At 34.5% G+C, this 14,743-nt stretch overlaps 1 protein-coding gene across 4 annotated transcripts in view; it reads right to left on the bottom strand.

Annotated features, from left to right (window-relative positions):
• The window catches only part of LOC135842249 (ras-related protein Rap-1b-like), a 275,884-nt gene that overhangs the window by 20,456 nt on the left and 240,685 nt on the right, over positions 1-14,743 (bottom strand). The gene's annotated exons all lie outside the window — the stretch shown is intronic.

The raw sequence follows: 14,743 nt of genomic DNA, 5'->3' as shown, positions 1-14,743 counted from the left end.
TGGTTTAATAGTTAACGTTGTTAATACGTTACAAAACGCAGAAAATATTTTTTATTTCGCGCCAAAACCAGACCAAATGGAAGTTTTCATTGTACGAGCAATGTACTTAAATTAGCCGCGCCCCAGTTACCTTTTCTTCTCCCTTGTTTGGTATCTACCTACGTCTTCAATTACTGGGTACTTTTTTTTTGGCAGATTTTTTTTTCCTCGAAGGGTATGACTATTGGAGAAAATGCGTTGGAATTATAAAATTACAGGCGAATGAACTTTTCATAATGATTCGGGATCCTTAATGAGGGGGGAGGGGGGAGGTAATAGATATTCAAAATAGCATTTTCAGAATGGAGAAAGAAACATCAAAAAAAAAGTTCAAAAAATAAATCATCGGATTAAATTTCAAGTTCTGAGTTTCATTTTTAGATTTATGACGAATTTTTTTGAAAATTCTCTGGGTCATTTTCTAGGAAGTTGAAATTTGGTGAAAGTGAGATAGAAAAACATAGGTAATTGGATTTTCATCCAATTTTCAACCCCTGAAAATCATCTTATGCTGGTCTCGAGTCGTTCATGGAGTTTCCTGCAAATTCTAGGAGTTTCCTGTTTCAAAAAAATCTCATCGAAGGACCTTAATATGTAAAATTAAACAAAACAGGCACTTGAAAATTCGCATCACCTGATTTTTTCGTAACCATTTTGACCAATTTAGGTCCAATTTTTCTAAATCAATGTCTGCAGATTCAAGTTTATATTTTTTTTCAAGCGATTATTTTCAGGAAAAAATGAAAAATCGTCTTCCAGCAGAATTTTATTTGAGTCCTTTCAAGATAGGATTTTTTCGAAACTGGATCACCCAAAAATCCATTGGAGGCATCAGAATTACATGAAACTACGACTGATCAATATCTTGTAATAATAAACACCCCAATCCAAAAAAAACATTTGGGCTGAGATACTTTTCTAGAGGTAGAATTTTTGGGTGTTCTATTAAAACATGAAATTCTTCCACTAGTCCCATAGGCAACCCTTCTTGAGTGCATGCACAAACGTTTTCCAAATTTCAGAATTCCAGGAACTAAATTGAATTACAGTTCAGTTCGAGATCAAGAGTCTGGTACAAAATTAAGAAATAAACAATTCTTTCCCCAAGTTTTCAAATTTTTGCGACCTGCCAAGTGCCAACTATGAAAAATTGTCATCAAACTACTAAAAAAGATAAGTAAATTAACCTTCGATTATCAATAATTTACCAGAAATCCTACCCAGTAATTTAGAAAATACTATCTACGTACCAGTAAAATTACCGGTAAAATTAGGTATCAGTAATTTCCCAAAACTGAAAATTGCCAGTAATTCCCCCCCCCCAATTACCAGTATTTACCAAAAATTAAAATTACCAGGAATTTCCCACAAATAAAAATTGTCAGTAATTTCCCAAAAATGAAAATTACCAGTAATTCCCCCCCCAAAATTACCAGTATTTACCAAAAATTAAAGTTACTCGTACCAGGAATTTCTCAAAAATAAAAACTGCCAGTTATTTCTCAAAAATGAAAATTGCCAGTAATTTCCCAAAAATGAAAATTGCTAAGAATTTCCGAAAAATGAAAATTGCCAGTTATTTCCCAAAAATAAGAATTGCTAAGAATTTCTCAAAAATGAAAATTGCCAGTAATTTCCCTGAAATACAAATTACTAGTACATAATTCCTCCCCCTCCCTCCAAAAAATTACCTATTTATCAAAAATAACAATTACTAGTTATTTCCCAAAAATAAAAATTCCCAGTAATTTACCCAAAATTAAAATTAGGTTACCAGAAATTAGTTACAAGTAAGTTACCAAAAATTACAAGTAAGTTACTAAAAATTACAAGGAATATTCACTAGAAATTACCAGTGATTTACCAAAAATGAAAATTACCAATCATTTAGCAAAAATGAAAATTATCAGTTTTTCACCAAAAATGAAATTCACCAGTACTTTACCAAAGATGACCAGTAATTTACCAAAAAATACCAATAGTTTACCAAGAATTACCAGTAAATTATTTCTTGAAAATGATATCAGTAATTTTCCTAAAAATGACTAGTAATTTACCAAAAATTACCAGTAATTTAGCAGATATCACAAGTAATTTACCAGAAATTATCAGTAGTTTATCAGCAATTACCCGTAATTCGCTAAAACTTACCAGTAATTTACCAAAAATTACCAGTAATTTACCAAAAATTTACCAGGAACAGAAATTAGCATCAATTTATTGAAAAGTTAAAAACTAAAGACCCCTAGCAATTTACCAAAAATGACTACCCAGTAATTTGTTAAAGTAAGTATTAGTAATTCAGAAGAATCACTATTAATTTTACCAAAACAATTGCTAATAATTTACTAAAAATTACCAAGTAGGTAGTAATTAACCAATTAAAAAATGAAATAAAAAATTGCTAGTAATTGATCAAAAATGACTGGTAACACTAGGCAACGGCATGCTTGTGTTCGGGTTGAAAATGGGCTTAATCGATAGTTTAGACCCTAAAACAAAAAACAGAGTGGGATTTTTCAATTTGAATTGTTTTTGTGGTCAGGAGAGATGATCAAAGTTTCAAAAATGGCCGTTTTTGCCCTATTTCACGAGTTTCTGGCGACACCAGTATTGTTTTTCGAAAAAAACCAAGGTCATATTCGGATTCTACGCACTTTTTTAAGTAAACATCTTTCCCGCATTTTTGATTTTCGAACATTCAAGCTCATTACGGAAGATTTTCGTTTGTAACACGAAATTTTTACTGCACGAGAACCTCGCCCGCACGAACACGGTTCCGCGCCACGATTACATCGTGGAGTAACGCCAGCGTCGCGCGCTCCGAGTTTTAAAATATGTTACAAACAAAAATCGTCCGTATGCGCTTGAAACTTCGAAAATCGAAAATCCGGGAAAGATGTTTACTTAAAAAAGTGCGTAGAATCCGAATATGACCTTGGTTTTTTTCGAAAAACAATACTGGTGTCGTGTCGCCAGAAACTCGTGAAATAGGGCAAAAACGGCCATTTTTGAAACTTTGATCATCTCTCCTGACCACAAAAACAATTCAAATTGAAAAATCCCACTCTGTTTTTTGTTTTAGGGTCTAAACTATCGATTAAGCCCATTTTCAACCCGAACACACGAAAAAAGTCAAAAATTGTTGCCTAGTGATAATTTACTAAGAAGTTGGTACCTGCTGGCTGCTGGTAATCTGGCAAAAAAAAGATTAAGCGATTTTCCAAGATTTTGACAAAAAATCACAAGCGATTCACCAAAAATGGCCAATTTTGTCATGAAAAAATACCAGTAACTTACAAACAATTAGCATTAATTTGCAAAAAATCACCAGCTATTCCATTGCAAATTCTTCTAAGCTCATTCAATTAGAAAATTTTGTTTCAAGGCTTAAACGCCTCACAAATATCAAGAATTTATCACAATTTTTTCCCAGTTCTGTATTGTGACGAAAAACTGACAACTTTTTCAACCATTCATGATTCAAAAATCAGATATTTTCAGGAATTCATACAACTAAGATTCCCTTCTTTTTCAAGAGGATTGTTTCAGGGAGGGAAAGGGAGTTGTGTAAAAATATTCATAGTTTTTGTTACGTAATCAACAAACACTTTTTTTTCACGAGCTTTTATTTTTCTCAAAAACAATATTGTTCATCCCAGTAGACATTTTGAAAATGAAAACTACATATTACATGCCTTCAAGAAAACGATGAGACACAAAACTTTCAATAAAAACAGTTCAGAAAAATCAAACTTTCCTATTCTTGTTTGAAATATCAAAAAAATGAAGGCCTCCCAGAAGAAAATTAATCACAAATTCATTGATGTGAAATTTCATGTTCTTCTGTTTCATTTCTTTTGATGTTTTTTCCCAAAATGTTTCAGAAAAAAACCACCAACAAAAAATGAATCACATGCCTACTGATGGAAATTTTCAAGTTCTACATTTCGTTCTTCTTCATTTTTTTTTCGCAATATCTCTAGTTTTTCTCAAAAAAATTATTTTTATTTGACCAAAATTTGAAGATTCTATGCATCAATATAACATAGAAAAACTCTTCAAATTTTGTCATTTGTACAGCAAAAGTCAGTACAGTATTTTTCTTTTTAAAAAAAGTTCGGCTCTTGAGCATCTGCACATCTGCTACGCATCCATTCCTCCATTTTCTTCTTCACTTCACGAGTGTATCGAGATAAAGAAACGAGTAGGTACTTCTTCGGTTTAATAACTCGTAGATATTGGCTAAATGAATCTTATTTTATTCGCAAGTCTTTCCAAAGCCGCCCCGAAGCGTCTAGTATTATTTTATGTATACGCCAGTTAAAAACCAAACCACATAAAAATTACCCTAAATACCCTTGTTTCTTCATTTTAATGGTGCAATTTTACGCGTCATGCCATACTTCGAATGCAATTAAATGCATTTAGACGAATATTACACACCGTTTATTTATACTCTTACTATTCCACTTCTTATACTCGTACTCAGATCGTCGTTCGTAATGGGGCACGCTAAGAAAAAGACACCCAACCTCCCTTAAAGTTTTATTTCATTTTACTTTTTTTCTTCTTCTTCGCTAACCCAACGCCGCCGGTAATACTCCGAGTATATAATTTTTCTTTTCTCCGTTTTTATACAATTTTTCGTACATATACCACCCCCCTCGTCGTGCCCTAGCCCACGCGGTGTACTTGTTTAAGTGCAAATAAAACTATGCTGCGCGTTATCTTGACCATTTTTTATGGCCAATCCCTGACCTATTCTGATGCAACTCGTAGTATCCCACTGGGTCGTAATAAACTTAAATTTAAACCGCTTCTCGTTCGAGAATTAGAAAATTTTATAACAAAGCGTCGTCGTCGTTAAAATTAACCCGGAAAATCTCTCCGGGAGGTAATATTTCGGGTTAATTAATTTTCTAACGTGAGCTACAGAAGCGTCGCGTCTCGTTGCGTCGCCTCGCGTCTTCTTTCTTGGTCGTGCTTTTTTTACGCTCGTATTTTTTATTCGCGAGAAGGGTCTTATCTTGTCTTATATGATCGTTTATTAAATGTATGTTGAGTGATCTATTAAGTCGTTATAGTTTTTCAAGTCGTTAAACGACAGATAATAATTATTGACGATACAGGAAAAAGGATGCAATTTTTTTTTCACAGCCAATTTCGAGTAGAAACAAAATTTTCACTTTGGGTTCTCTAACAATAACTTTTGGACTCTCCTCCTAAATTGATTTCCTCATCCAAATATGGTCGGTACTTGTAGGACTAGGATACTCGACTTGATCAAAATAATACCTAGGCGATGAATTAGCGATATCTGAGCTAAGATACGCACACGTAGCTCATCTAACCTCGTATTTTGCGTTGAGATTTCGCGACTGTATAGAAAAAAATATTTTTTTTTCAAACAATACTTCGGAGCCATAAACAGGATATGCCACGCAATACGACACATGTGTAAGTATATAAGTACACATTGGTGGTCTACTATTCCTTACACGAATGGCATTCTATATTAGTAAAAATAGCATAATCGAAGGTCTACTCGGACGATCTGCCATACATCAGGCGATCGAGATCGCCGAAATCGAAATTAGTCTATCGTCCTACATAAAAATACCACCCTTCGTGTGCAGATAACACGAAAAATTAATTTTCGCGCCATTATATCGATGCGACGACGATATTTACGAGTTGGAGATCAGACAAGGCGAGGCGAGGTGATCAAAATTGTAACGTAAATAGTTCTAGTATATCGACGAAGAATTCGATATTACGTAATCTAACTCGTAAATATAATATAAGAGTAGTACTAATACGTATTACGTATTATAATTACTCCTATATATACTTAGGTTTAGGTACCTATTATTTACTATATGAAACTGGTACTACTAGAATATAAGGAGCAATACGAGGGTACAGAGGGGGGTAAACAGGGACGGCATAAATTTGATATTTTAATTTGCGTTTGTTTACGAAAGCCTTTTACGCTCGGTGAGCTTTCGTTTATATCATCTGCGCTGAGTTTCGAGTGATTGAAACGTTTTCATTTGTCGTGTACGCTAAAATGAACATATTTAAGGAGAATTTAATCCAGTTTGCGAATTTCAACATTGTTTAGAAAGAGAGAGAGAGAGCACCTCGTCATTCCTCGTTGTACCTATATCGACGATATCGGCGCTCCATGTTCGCCATCTGCGATGACGAAAAAAATGGTCCAGAGAGACGACTACTACAACCTGCGTCAGAACACAACCCCCTCGAGCTAGGGTTCAATTAAAAGCTTCGCATACACGTGTCTTATCATCAATCGCTACCGAGTTAATTGTAAATTTTAAAAATTGTTTTCATGCAAATTATAATAATTTAAACCCACGTAAACGATATGCCGCTGTTTGATTGGCGAAGCGAGAGTTACACTGATTGAGTAGTACAGTCACGTTCAAAGACGCCGGATTACGGAAGGATTTAAATGTACGAGTATTTGTAATGCAGGATGGTCAGTAGTGGTCAGAGTCTATTCGTATTTTGGCTACATGGGCAGAAAAATCTTTATATGTACTCGAGGTGGGGTTGTATAAATGGTGAAATGGGAAAGCTTCAGAGAGCGAAGAAATTTGCATTGTTTGTAATTTGGATGTGTTTTTTTATTTCTGTTCCTGTTGGAATGTTACCTTTTGAGGGTTGAAAATGACCGTATTTTTTGGTTTTGAGAAAAATTACTTACTTAGACTATTGAGAAGCAGCAGCGATTAAAATTGATTCATTTTTTTCAAAATATGTGAGATGCAGAGGCATGCAGAAGGAAGGGAGAAGAGGGGGTGGTCACGCTACCTCCAAAAAAAAAAAATTAAACGAAAAGTTAAGAATTTTTGGGAAACATTGGGTGAGTAGGAAAAGCTGGAAAGAAATTATCGAACAATTAGGTACCTAAAACATTATATTGTATCTAACGAAAACCACTAGGTTATTTTTTCACTACCTTTTGTCACTACTTTTTTTCAACCAAATTTTCAAAAAGCTCTCTCCTCAACCCCCCTTTCCACTTCCCCACCTCCCCAAACACAAAAAAAATCCACAAAGTCCAATTTTTTGCCAGAAAATTTTCTTGAAATTGGAAGAAAATTTGTAAAGTACATACCTACTTACCTATTTTTTAATTTCAATCAAAATTATTAAATAAAAAAAAAAAAAAATACAAATGAACGCATTAATGAAATTTTTCATTTTTCAATACCTTTTTGACTAATTTCACTACTTTTACTACCTGTTAGATACCCTGTAAAACAATGGATTTTTACTTCTTGAATTATGAATTTTCAAAAGTTTTCGCCCGAGCGAACCATCAAAATTAAAGAACAGAAAAATTGTTTTCTAGCATCAAAAATACCTAATGTTGTTTTCAACGTACCTATTTGAAATTTTCTAAAAAAAAAGGTCTCTCGAATGCACTCCAGTCAAACCTGCCAGAAAGTCCCAACTTCTGTTGAAATATAAAAAATTTTTCTATTTTTTGTCGAAAATTCCAAAAGTAAGTAGGTAATTGTAATTTTTGCCAAAATTGGTTGTTTTTGAAAACATAAAAATCGTTTTGGAGCCTCCAGCGATTTTTTGAAAATTACTGGAGCCTCCAGTAGATTTTTGAAACTTGAAATTTCCCCAAAATGGAGATGGAAAGCTGAAATTGACTATGCACTCCAATTTTAACACCCTCTGAAGACGACTTCAGGTGGGTTCAAGTAATTTTGGAGCCTCCAGTGACTTTTTGAAAGATTTCATGGCATTCATAGCAGAATTGAAATTTCTGAAAAGTAGCTGGAACCCTCAAACCACTTGAAACCACCATGCAGTCGATTTCATATTATTGTCTTGAAATTAGTTTGCAGAGTACCTACATTTCGGCTTGCTAACTCCATTTTGATGAAATTTTGGGGAAATTTCAAATTTCAAAAATCTACTGGAGGCTCCAGTAATTTTAATAAAATTGCTGGAGGCTTCAAAACGACTTGAAATTCACCTGCAGTCGACTTCATAGCGTATTGAAATTAGTTTGCAGAATTAATTTCGGCTTTTCAACTCCATTTGATGAAATTTTGGGGAAATTTCAAATTTTAAAAATCTACTGGAGGCTCCAGTAATTTTAATAAAATTGCTGGAGGCTTCAAAACGACTTGAAATTCACCTGCAGTCGACTTCATAGCTTATTGAAATTAGTTTGCATAATTAATTTCGGATTTTCGATTTTCCAACTCCATTTGGTAAAATTTTGCGAGAATTTGAGTTTCAAAAATCTGCTGGAGGCTCCAGAACTGCTCAAAACGGTTTGAAACAGTTTCCAATCGATCTGACAGGTCGAAAATAGGGTACATCCCAAATTTCAGCTTTCTAGGTCAATTTGGTAAAATTTTGATTTTCTCTTACATTTTGGCCGAAATTTGATTTTTGAAAATTCACCAAAAATCGAAAAAGGCACTTTAGGGTGACCTGTCAATCAAAATGGCCGCCATTTTGTAAGTAAGGCCACTTTTATTTTTTGAGGACAAGGGCTAGAAATGTTCCTTAAGACTCCCCCTTTAAGAAAAACGTTGTCCCGGAGGATCGGCAGGGGGGTGCAAGTGATCCTTATGCGGACCCCCCGACAGGTGTGAAATATACCGCCAAAAGGCTTAAAATTGTGACGTTGAAACTTCTTATATTGAAAATGATTTTTTTGTACCTCGCCAATTGTAAATTTTCTGAAGTTTTCGCCCTCCCTTCGCTCGGACAAAATCGAAATATTTCGATCAGTTTTTGAATTTGATTTTCAAACGCCAAAAGGTTTGAAAACTTGAAAAATATCACGAAAAAATCGCGAATTTTGGATTTTGGATTTCAGTATTATAACCTTGCAACAGAACAATTCAAATTTTTTCTCAAGTATATATAAAAGAAACGTTTTCGAACATTTAAAATTATTCAACATTTTTGTTTCCAATTTCCTCTTTCAAAAATTTGCTCGAACCAAATTTGGCTACTGAAGAGGAAAGGGTCTGGAATAAAAATTTGGGAAAATTTCAACCCCCCCCCCCCCACGACACATCACTTCATCATGCCTTTGGTGTGGTGGTTGGATTTATGTATGTAGAAGAGGAAATGAGGATGCTTAGATTGCTTGAAAGGAACCTGAGCTGAGAAAATGTACGTACATCGCATTCTTTTTAATTTTTTTTACTTTGCCTCAAATTTGGAAGGTCAACCTCGTGATCTCTTTTCTTAAAAGAGATGTTTTAAAATAATTCGGAATGTTTCGTTCTCATAAAAATATTTTCGAAGTTTATTTTTACTTTCTTTGGCAATACGTTAAGAAAATTTAATTTTTTGACATAATTTTTCCAGGCTATACATGACAATCATTTCCATGATAAACTCTGTGGAATGCATAGATGTGAGATTTCTACGGAAAATCGTTCATGAAATGAATGAGAACCAAATTTTGCTTCGTTCATCGTTTGCTCAATGTAAGTACATAAGTATTTCTTATGACGTTCGAGAATGATTCATTCAATAGAGAAGTTCATCACATGTCATCTGAATGTGTTGGAGTCACCCAATAAATGATTTTTGTCGTTCGTGATTGATTCGTTCATTGAACAATTTTCAGATTTTTCAACGTCTCGTTTTAACGACTATTTCTAAAACTTGCCATTTTCATCTACCTTCGGACCTATCTAATTTGTAGGTAGGTATCCTAATTGAGTCATTAAGATGTATCTATGATCATTTTCATTGATTGGATTCACATATCACTAGAATGATTTTTATTAATAAAATGTATATTGTATAGTAGGTAAACTGTCTCGTCGTTTATGAACATTTTGTCCAAAAAGGGAAGAACTGCTACCTAAAAATACCTACCTACCTTCCAACTTGTAAATAACGAGCGGTAAACGATTAAGATCAAAATAAAACTATTCCATTATTTCACTAGCTAAGTGCAGTTGTGTACAAGGTGGTTAGAATCATTACGTCTATGCGAGTACCTACGTTCGATCATTTCAATATTTTTTAATGGCTTATAAAAACGATACACTTATACCTATTCGAATTGTTAATCATCTACATAAATTTTAATCGATGATCTTTTTTTTTTTTGCAACCACATATGCGGCCGTGATGGCAAATTATATTTACCCAATGAATACTTAATTATATCATGATAGGTTCCTTCGGTTCGGATACATCGTCAGTGTAGGTATATTCGTAACATGCAAAGGTAGAGGGCGTATCAAAAAAGAAGCATAGGTATGAAAATGAAAACAAAAAAAAAACTAAATCACTTGAAAAAAAAAATGTAAATTTTAATGATTAATGTATCGTTCAAGGTATATAAAGGTTATTTTTAACGTAGGTAACCCAGTACCGGATTTAAAAACGGAAATCTTATCTTTGTCTAGAATAAATTTTCCGATTGTTCTTACTTTACGAGGTTTTTGATCTGACGTAGAGAAATAAGACCACGCACGCGGGGGGGGGGCGCAGAATATAAAAATATTTTGATACGGTTGCATCGAACGTTGTTGCGAGTAAATTGTATATACTCGAATGACTCGGCGAGGAGACGACGACGGTGCCGAAATTAAATTACACTTGGCACTTGGTTTGTAGAAAATGTCATAGCGTATAAAACGTTTCCCGTGATAAAATTTCCAAACGACAAAAGTGTACACGACGACGACGTGCAGACGAAGCAGCGATTTAAACACGAAGGCGAGACGATACAGTCGGGGTTGTGTACCACAAAAAAAAATAATATGGAAAACGTTTTTCGAGGAAGGAAAAAACCACGTTTTTATATAAGGGGTAACGTAGGTAGAGGTAGGTACGTGAATCGGGCACCTCGAAATCCGCGATGGAAGATTTTAATTTGTCGTCGGCACGCATTCGAAAGATATTTTCTATGTGTTTGTGACCTTTTCAACGAAATGCCAAATAAAACTGCCGCCTCTGATATGATCCCGGGGCTTGGGCAAAAGTAAACGTTCCACTTTTATACTATTAGCCTGGTTTACGCTGCGGGTATGGGACCATTGGACGATGTAGCGACTTTTGATAGCCTTTTCCTAAATGCGTCCTGTGTATAACTATAACCATAGCGAATATTAACTTTTTAATCTCGTGTCTTGATATACGTAGTACGTACTACGTACGAAGACCGTAAATTCGTGCTGGATTTTTGATGCCGCAGACCAAGCCACGAGATGGTTTCGTCTGGTGACCTTTTTAATCGAAAAATTAATGTCCACTTTTTAAGCTAAATTGCTTTCGAGGGAATTTTTTGAAAAATTTTCTTCCAAAGTTGAAGCTGTTCTCGTGGATATGAAGGAATGTAGATAACACAGCAGGTATACCGAGAGGTATTTAAAAGGGATACGTATATTGTAAATTTCAGGTCAAGGTAAACTTACGCTTTTTTTTTGCATATCATTTTGCTGTATCTAGGCCTTTAATATCTATTATTGTTGGATATTTTTCTCAATTTTTTTTAAATTGGCAATAGTGACTAAAAAAATGGTACCAATTTCCTTTATGTTTTAGCATAAGCCTAATAGTCGCACCCCCCCCCCCTCCGATGATCCTCTGGGACAACTTTTTACTCAAAAGAGACATCCTAAGAAAAGCCAACTTCCCCCCCCCCCCAAAAAAAAAAGGTTGGCCCTACTAACAGAATGGCGACCATTTTGATTGATTTATGGTTTCCAACATGGGACTTGAGCAACATTTTTTTAACTGGACAAAGCTAGATCGAAAGAGTATGCAAAAATTTATCACCAGCCAAAATTTCTAGGGTCAGTGTATTTTTCGATTTTTGATAAATTTTTGAAAATCAAAAGGCCAAAAATGAGAAAAAATCAAAATGTTACCAAAGTAACAAAGAAAGCTGAAATTTGAGAAATGTCCTATTTTCGACCTGCCAAATCAATTGGGAACGATTTCAAACCATTTTGAGCAGTTTTGGAGCTTCCCGCAGATTTTTTAAACTTGAGATTTCCAAAAAATTGAAATCAAATGAAATTGGAAATCCGAAATTCACGCTGCACTTCAGCTTAAACACGTTATTAAGTCGACTGCTGGAGGGTTTCAGTCATTTTGGAGCCTCTAGTAACATTTTGAAAATTTCTGGAGCCTCCAGTAGATATTTGAAACTTTAAATGCAGTTAGAAAGCCGAAATTTATTCTTTTTTCCAAATGACTTTCAACTCACAAGGGAACCTCTTGAGGTGTCACACTCCGATTTGAACGGGATCGCGATTTTTGGAAAGAGCATACCTAGTCTAAAAGCCCCAAAACCGAAGTTTCAGCTGCCCAAGTTCATTTTTCGATTTTTGGCGAATTTTTGAAAATTCAAAATTGACTGTTTTTGGCGATTTATGCTTTTTTTAAAAGTACGTACTTGATCAGTAAAAATGGTCAAAATAAGTGCCAAAACTAATATTAATTACCCAAATCCAAATTTTACCATTTCCAGCCATTCTGAAACCTCCTGCGCGATTTTTCAATTTCTCCAGAATTTTGAATTTGCTCCAGAAGGCGCGAGTGTGAAGTTGGGCAGCTAAAAATCGAGTTGTATATTATACTCGACCTGTTTAACGAGTTTATCCACATTTGGGCCGATTTTGAGAGTGACACCTCAAAAATGGCTTTTTGACCAGCTTTTTTCAAAATTAAAAAATCAAAAAAATCAAAAGTTTCCCGTTTGTGTGGAAATTTTTGAAATTCACGCGAATCGCTGTATTTTGTCCGTAACTACCCCCCCCCCCCAATCAAAATTTTACCATTTCCAGCCATTCTGAAGACTCCAGCGCGACTTTCAATTTCTCCAGAATTTTGAATTTGCTCTATAGAAGGCGTGAATATGAAGTTGGGCAGCTAAAAATCGAGTTGTATATTACACTTGAACTGTTTAATGAGTTAATCCACATTTAAGCCGATTTTGAGAGTGACACCTCAAGAGTGGTTTTTTGAGATGTCACTCTCGCTCCAAAACGGCTGGAAATGGTAGAATTTGCGCTCCGGGGGTTAGTTCTTGAAGAAATACAGCGATTCGCACAGCTGGAAATGGTGAAATTTGGATTTGGAAAATTAATATTAGTTTTGGGACTTATTTTGACCATTATTACTGATCAATTACGTACTTAAAAAAACATAAATCGCCAAAAACAGTCAATTTTGAATTTTCAAAAATTCGCCAAAAATCGAAAAATAAACTTGGGCAGCTGGAACTTTGGTTTTGGGGGTTTTACACTATGTTCTTTCCAAAAATTGCGGTCCCGTTCAAATCGGAGTGTGACACCTCAAGAGGTTCCCTTGTCAGAATGAAAATCTCCGCTGAATTTGGTCAAGATCTGCTGATTTTTTTTTAGTGATTCGTGATTTATAACAATGTAAAGAGCAACCGAAATCGGGTGAAATTTTGTAAGCATGTAAATCGCTTGGATTATTGAAAATTACCTACCAAAAAATAATTAATTACCTAATATAAATATTTTACATTGAATGAAACTTGATAAAAGTTTGCGAAAAGAAATGGAATAAAAAAAAATAGTTGAAAATTACAAAAGATGACAAAATATAATGGAATGAAATAATTATTAAAAAAAAAAAAAAAAAAAAAAATACACAAAGCTTCAAAAATTGGCATAGAAATGAATAAGTTGGAAGTTTAAAATGAGAAATTGAAATTTGAAAAACTCGAATTTGGACATCCCTCTCTTTAGAAATTTTCAAATCAGAACCATAAACATCGATTTTCAAAGTAATTTTCTCGCAACATTTTTAAATTCTTAATTTACATATGTGATTTAACCACTCTCAAGAATTCTACTACATTTTTTCCTACCTACCTTCTTCCCTTCCCTATTCTTGTTACCCTGCAGCTAATTCCAAAACCAAAGTGCTTCTAACGTAAATAATACCATACGTAGGTTAGGTACGTAACTATAACAGAATTCTTCATCATCAAACAACGAGCTACTTTATTATCATCCAATTCACCCCGCTCTGCTTGCTCCTTCACGCAGATATCTTAGCAATCTCAGCAATTCCCACCTATATTTTATTGTTTGCAACAAACCAGGAAATCTTTTACATTGGTTTTGGTCGATTTATAACAACACATCGAAGCTATAATACCAACAGTAAAGAAAACACTCGAAAAAAAAAACATCAACAACACTATACTATGCCTACGGCTCGACTCGACTTCGCAGCCTCTTAGAGACTTGTGAATGTAATAGCTCAGAACTTAAGATTCTTTGTTTAGTTTAGTGGTGGGTACCTGTTGCATATTGTTACACAGCTTAAAGCTTCGTGTACATTCACACATGTAGGCTGGTTAATTTCTATAAACGATACCGGCGATGCTGCTATTTAAATACACCATTGTACGTATACGAGTATATTGTTGTTTCAAATTCGAATAGAAAAACTATTAGCCTTATTTGGATCGGTCGCATTGGCTGGGCACATGTGTAATAGAATATGTATTTTTGACCGGAATGAAATTCCTATCGTAGATGCCCTTGAAAAATTACGTTAATACGGTCACCACGCAATATAATAAACAAAAATACGCGTGCAGTTCGAGTTCGATTCAGTCAGCTCAGGTCCCACCCGCCTTTACCAGCACGAATTTTTTTCATCCAATTTTCGAAACTAGTTT

The sequence above is a fragment of the Planococcus citri genome, chromosome 4, assembly GCF_950023065.1.
Source record: "Planococcus citri chromosome 4, ihPlaCitr1.1, whole genome shotgun sequence".
In the NCBI taxonomy this organism is placed as follows: domain Eukaryota; kingdom Metazoa; phylum Arthropoda; class Insecta; order Hemiptera; family Pseudococcidae; genus Planococcus; species Planococcus citri.
The sequence above is the reverse complement of the archived record's forward strand: the minus strand, read 5'-3'. Positions and strand labels throughout refer to the sequence as shown.